This window comes from Petaurus breviceps, unplaced genomic scaffold, assembly GCF_028583685.1.
Source record: "Petaurus breviceps papuanus isolate PSGF00001 unplaced genomic scaffold, PetGlider_PUasm1.0 76, whole genome shotgun sequence".
Lineage (NCBI taxonomy): Eukaryota > Metazoa > Chordata > Mammalia > Diprotodontia > Petauridae > Petaurus > Petaurus breviceps.
Window position 1 is genome coordinate 1,104,982 of NW_027186473.1, and position 6,807 is coordinate 1,111,788.

The 6,807-nt window shown below is 36.4% G+C and overlaps 1 pseudogene; it reads left to right on the forward strand.

Moving 5' to 3' along the window:
- The first annotated feature begins 4,048 nt into the window (after positions 1 to 4,048).
- LOC138174886 (Y-box-binding protein 3 pseudogene) lies at positions 4,049 to 5,135 on the forward strand (annotated as a pseudogene).
- The last annotated feature ends 1,672 nt before the right edge of the window (positions 5,136 to 6,807 follow it).

The window sequence follows — 6,807 nt, forward strand, 5'->3', positions numbered from 1 at the left end:
TGTTTATTTATGCTTTGCTTTAAAAAAAAAAAGCATTGTCATTTCCCAGTACTCACACTTCTTCCTCCTGACATAGAATCCTCTCTTATAACAAGGAAGGACAGTTAAGCAAAAGAAGCTGATACATTGGTCGTATCTGACAGCATATTATTCATTGTACACTTGTAGTTCATCACCTCTCTGAATGAGGTATGCCTCATAATTACTGTGGTCATCTTGTATATTCTCTTTGTTCTGTTTTCATTGCTCTGCAACATTTCATACAAGTGTACCTATTATTGTTACATGGGTATGAGTTATCTGAGTAGTCTATAAATCTTTGAGCATTCGCATTTTGTAAGCTAATGTGACAGAGCTGGCCATATAGCCAGGAAGATCTGGGTTCAGATACTACCTAGGACACATACCAGCTTCACGACTCCTGAACAAATCACTTAATCTTTCTGCTTCCAGGTAATTCACTTAAGACTATACATTGAAGAATTGTTGCCAGTCTGCGTGGGTAGCGCTGGCGGCAGGAGTTTCCTCATTGTGGGAGTACCTTCTACAGCTCCAATAATGAAAAAAATCTTGAATCTCATGTTTCACCTTATTTTCTTCCTGTTCTCTCCTTTGTTTAGTTTCTTATCAAAGTCACAGGACATTAAAATACAGGTTGATTTAGTTTGATGAATCTTGGCAAGTTAGAAATAAAAGTTCTCTACTTTTTCATCCTCTTCAACAGATGTCGGAACATAAGGTGCAATTATCTGCACAGTGGTCTTTTGTTCATGCTTCTCATGAGCATAACAAAGCAAGATGACAAAGTGTTCTCTGAATTTTGATTCCTAGCTTCCTTTGTGCATATGAAACCAACTCATCATGGCAGAAGTATATTCACTTGTATCAGTTTCCCTGTGTCTAATATTAAAAACGGAATTTTGGGAGCAAGCAGCCCCAGTCTCAACATTAATGGCAGTTACCTATTTTGCAACCATTCTGTTTTTCAAGCCCACATACTCATGTGGCAACCTTGACATTTAACTCACTGCCTCAAAGATATCATGTTGTGAGACACCATTCTATTTCAGGCTCATTTCCTTTGAAAGTAAGTATATGTTGTAATCAGAAAGACATCACATACAAAATTTCTGTTGAATACAAATATTTTAAGCATCATTCTATGATGCCAAGTAATTTCATCAAGCTTCAAAGTGTGTAGCAAAGGTAAAAAGTTGATGAAGTTCAAAAGGGTTGCAGGCAATATCATCTTTTAGTTTTTACTACATGATGACATTTTGATGACACTGGGAAAACTCCTTAGTTATGTATGGAGGCTTATTTTACCCCCATTTTATTTTAGTATTGATTTCACCATATATGCATAAAGCAAAGCAAATTTGATGAATGAAGCCTACAAATATGATCTGTAGTCACAAAAAGAGCACAGTAAATATCTCAGGGTTTGGTGAATGTCATCTCTCATGGGTATAGGTTGCATAATGTAATCTATATTTACAGGGCAATCCATGCTCTTTCACTGGAGTGGGAAATCAGTTCAGTCTTATTAAAGATGAACTTCTAACCAGATATGCTTGAGAATAAATTAGGGACAATTAAATATTCCCCAAATGTATAATGTTGAATCTATGTCCTATACTACCATAATATTCATTTTTTTTTTCAGTAACCACCATCTAAGCCTGTTCATGACCCAACAATAGATATTTCAGGAAATTTAACCCAGCAGGTAATATAAACAAAAGCTTATCCTTTTAACAGTTCTGTTAACCTAGACTACCTCAATTCATTTACTTATTTTTCCACTATAATTGATGCATCTTATTTCATTTTTGTTACACAAGTCATTTCCTAACATGCTCCCCCAATTTCATGAAAACCTCCCTTGTGATTAATAAAAGAATGTAAGCCTAACAAAAAAAAATACATGCTCAGGGGAGGCTAGGTGGTGCAGTGAATAGAGCACCACCAGCCCTGGAGTCAGGAGGACCTGAGTTCAAATCTGACCTCAGACACTTAACACTTACTGGCCATGTGATCTTGGGCAAGTCACTTAACCTCAATTGCCCTGCCTTCCCCCCTCCAAAAGGGAAAAAAAAATAATAAAAAAAATGCTTAATTCAGTTGCCATTTGGTGTTGTTTTCATTTATGTTATTATAATCATCATGCATATTGTGCCCTCAGATCTGCTTCCTTGACTGTATCATTTCATACAAGCCTTCCCATGTTTATCTTAAATGCACATATGCATTTCTTGTTTAGGGTTACTACAAAAAGTACTACTGTGAGCATTTGGACACAGACCTTTATGTCTGCCATTGATGACTGGGTCAAAAGGTATGAAATAATCGCTTATCTTTTGTTGTTCCCAAATTTTTTTCCAGAACAGCTGGACCAATTCAGATTTCTAGTAATAGTATATAGAATGCTAGTCTTCTTATAAGGCCTCCTATATCTCAACTTATTTTCATATGATGACAATAGCTAGAACTAATTCACATTTTCATGTTACCAGAAAAAGTTACAGTTAAGGAATAAGTTGTGAATTAAGTTTATTCTTTAAGGAGAAGAGATGTAAGACATAAATGATGGTAAGTCTCATAAGGAGAAAAGAAACATGCATCAAGTCAATAAATATTTGAGTACCTGCTTTGTAGAAGGCACTGAGCCAGGGAAGAGATACACAGAAACATAAACTTGACTCCTCCCTCAAATATCTAAATGGGGAAATCATTTATAGACACACACACATGCAAATTATTATGGAACATGCTAAGGGCCAAATGAGTTTTACAAGAAAATACTTAGTCACACTCAATGAATAATCTTGGAATTGAACTAAATGTAAATTCGTATTCACCTATGTATACATTAAAAATGATCCCAATAGCCTTAATAACATAAATAATATTTTAATAATTTAAAACTGCACTGAGACTTTGGGGATACTGGGAACACAACTAGCAGGAAATTGGAACACCATCTGTTAACATATGCTTAAATTAAAAACTAAACACTGAAGATATGTACATAAGCCTCTCCACCCCATATATCACAAATCCTTTGTGGATAGCATGTCCAAAAAGAGGATAGTTTCTGAGGCAATAATTTACTTTTTTTAATGGACTATGACACAGTGAGTGAAATTTCTGAATGTATTGGTTTATTGATGGATCAATGTGTATGGACTGGATGAGAAAGTGTTACATTACTATGGCTGCAGCATCCTTGGAATGACTAGAAGATCTCAGTGACTTGATGTCCTAGTTAAAGTCTTGCTCTAACTTAACACACTAACCTACAAAGGCAATCCTTTCTAGCACTCTTTATTCTTAAAAGACTTAGTGTCATTTTGGTCTTCTATGTCATCTCCTCAAAGAATGGACTTAGTTCCCACCTTATTCCATAACTGTAGCTTTTTCTGGTAACATGGGCATGTGAACTGGTTTTAGCTACTGTCACCATACAAAGATAAGTAGTCTTCTAACAAGTATATTTAAGAAAAATTCATCTAGACATTGGCCATGGACGGATTTACTAATGAATTCTACCAAACCTTTAAAGAACAATTGATTCCAATACTTTACAAATTATTTGGGAAAATTAGAGGAGTCCTACCAAATTCTTTTTTATGATACAAATAGACATTGGCCATGTCTGAAAATGTTTGTCTCATTCTATACCCATGTGCTATCATTACTCTACCAAGAGACAGAAAGTACACTTCATTATCATATATTGAAAGTTATGACATTAGAGTTCAAAAGTCGTTTGAAGTAGTTTTCCTTTTTATTGCTATGATCAGTTCAACTTGTTCTTCTTGTTCTGCCCATTTCACACTTTACCAGTTTATAACAATTCTTCCAAAGTTTCTCTGAATCTTTTGTATTCATCAATTCTTATAGTACATCGTTTTTATTGTATTCAGATACCACAAATTGTTCAGTCATTCCTCAATTGATGTTTACCCATTATGTTTCTAGTTCTTTGCACACAAGTGCAGAAGTACACAAAGTACTTCTGTAAATTCTGTGTATAAATGGATACTCTCCCGGCTCGGCCGCCGCCGTCCAGGGGAGCAACCCCAGCGGCGACGCGGCTGCCGCCCCGGCCCCCGCCCCAGCCGCGGCCTCCGCAACCACGGAAGACCCGGAAAAGAAAGTTCTCGCCACCAAAGTCCTTGGCACTGTCAAATAGTTCAACGTCAGAAACGGATATGGTTTTATCAATCGAAATGACACTAAAGAAGATGTGTTTGTGCATCAGACCGCCATCAAGAAAAATAATCCACGGAAATATTTGCGTAGTGTGGGTGATGGGGGAATTGTAGAGTTTGATGTGGTTGAAGGAGAGAAGGGGGCAGAAGCAGCCAATGTAACTGGCCCAGATGGAGTTCCGGTGGAAGGTAGCCGCTATGCTGCAGATCGGCGCCGTTACCGACGTGGTTATTATGGCCAGCGTCGTGGACCTCCTCGTAGTAGTGGTGAGATGGGGGAGATGAAGGATGGACTCTCAGAAGGAACACAACTTCAGTCATCATCAGCACACCGGAATCCCAACTATCGGCCACGATATCGAAGGGGCCCTTCTCGACCACGCCCTGTCCCCGCTATTGGAGAGGCGGAAGACAAGGAGAACCAGCATGGAGCCAATGGCCCACAACAGCCGTCAGCTCATCGTGGTTACCGGCGCCCATACAATTATCGTCGCAGACCTCGTCCTCCAAATGCTTCTTCACAAGATAGTAAAGAGGTTTTTTTCAGCACCAGCTGAAAACCTTGCTCCAGCCACTCAGCAGAGCAGTGCTGAGTGAGGTCTGGCTCTCTACAGGCACCTTTACCATTGCAGGTGAAAAAAAACAAACAAAAAAATGAAACCTTAAACACTTTACCAACACCAAAGAAACATCCAAGCAATAAAATGGAAGAATAAACTAACCAGGATTTCTTGAGAAGATCAAAACTTTTTTATTTTTAAATTAAAAGCGTGAAAGAAAACAACCTTACCAGCAAGCTGAGATCCCAGGAATGTCTGCACAAAAGATAATAGAAAAGGAACAGCCTCCTCAATTTCAGCAGCAACTGTGGTTTTTTTCTGGCTTTACCATTTTGCTATTATAAATGGAAAAAGAAAATTTTGGCACCGATTCTAAAGGGAAGGACCCCAACCAAAGGAATGATAGTAAATGCTTTGTTTTTATTTTTATTTTTATGCTGGTGCTAAACCTTTACAGGTGTGGTTTAATTTTTTTCTTTTGCCAATCCTGTATTCTCAGGATGTGGGGAGGAGAAATTTCCTGCTATTGGAAAATGTGCAGCATGAGTGACCTTCCTCAGAAATAAAATGATTTCATTCTCTGAGGGGAAAAAAAAAAAATGGATACTCTCTCTTTTATCTCCTTGGAGCATGTACCTGGTAAGTAGTATTGCTGGGTCAAATGGTAGGTCCAGTTTGAGGACTTTTGGGTATAGTTTCAAATTGTTTTCTAATATGGTTGAACCAACTCACACCTCCAGCAACAGTGCATTTCTTCATTTTGTTTCCAAGTTTTTTGGATACCACAAAAGGTAATGCTTTGAATATTTTGGTGTATATATATATATATATATATATATAGGACCTTTCTCTATGTCTTTAATATTCTTGGAGTATATACCCAGTAGTGGTATCAGTGGGGTGAAGTACATGCCCAGAGGTACAGAATGGGACATATTTTCAGACATGACCAATGTCTAGATCTGTTTTTCTTAATTATACTTACTTGTTAGAAAGTAATCCTTCTGTTTTTTGTAGGATAAGTTGGTGAGAAGTAATAGAGATGCAAAGGAAAAAAGGAACAAAAATGCATCAACAAAGGTAAAAGAATTAAAGAGAAAGAAATTTAAAAATACATAGAAGAAAACAAAAAAAATTCACAAGTAGACAAAAATGAGGACAATTTTGTTACTGCTTTGCTAAATTTAAATTTAATATATACTTTAAAAACCCAAGCTGTATTGAACAGAAGTTCAGAATTTCATAGAAACTTTTTTTCTTTTCTTTGTTTAAGTTGCTTGTTAAATTCATACTAAAATAAAAATTTTAATGTAACTTAATAAAAACAAAAGAAAAACACAAATTGTGGCACATTAATATGATGGAATAGTATTGGGCTATAAAAATAATGAATAGGAAAAACCACAATAATATAAAGGAAAACAATATTAAAAGTCAATATAATTTTTAAAAATTAAACTTATTTTTTTCTGCCAAAAAATTTAATCTTTTTCTCCCTTTCACCTTTGATCTTCACTACTCCCCTTATCCAACTGAAAAAGAACAACCTAACTCTTATGGCAAATTTACAAAGTCAAGTAAAATAAATTTCTGTATTGCTATATCCTGTCTATCTACCAATCTCTCTCTCGGTCTTTGTCCTAACATGTACCCTGAGTCCATCATATCTTTATCTAGAGGTGGGGAATATGTTTTGTCCTGAGTTCTCTGGAATCCAGGTTGGTCACTATTGATTACAGTTAAAAGACAACATATTTAAGATTAATATAACGGTTAGTATGGAAGACTGATGATAAAACATTCTTCCCTCCTTTGGGCACTGTAGTGATTATCTATGAATCTAGAATGCTACATATACTGTCAGACATGATCCTTGAATTGGTTTATTTTGCCTTGATACAAGGTTAGTGTTCAGGGTGAAAAGCAACATTGGAATATGGAAGGTATATATTAAAAATAAAATCCAGAAACATCACTAGAAACTGCCAAGTTGTTACTGATCTGCATTTGTGGTGGGAGTTTCCATACCA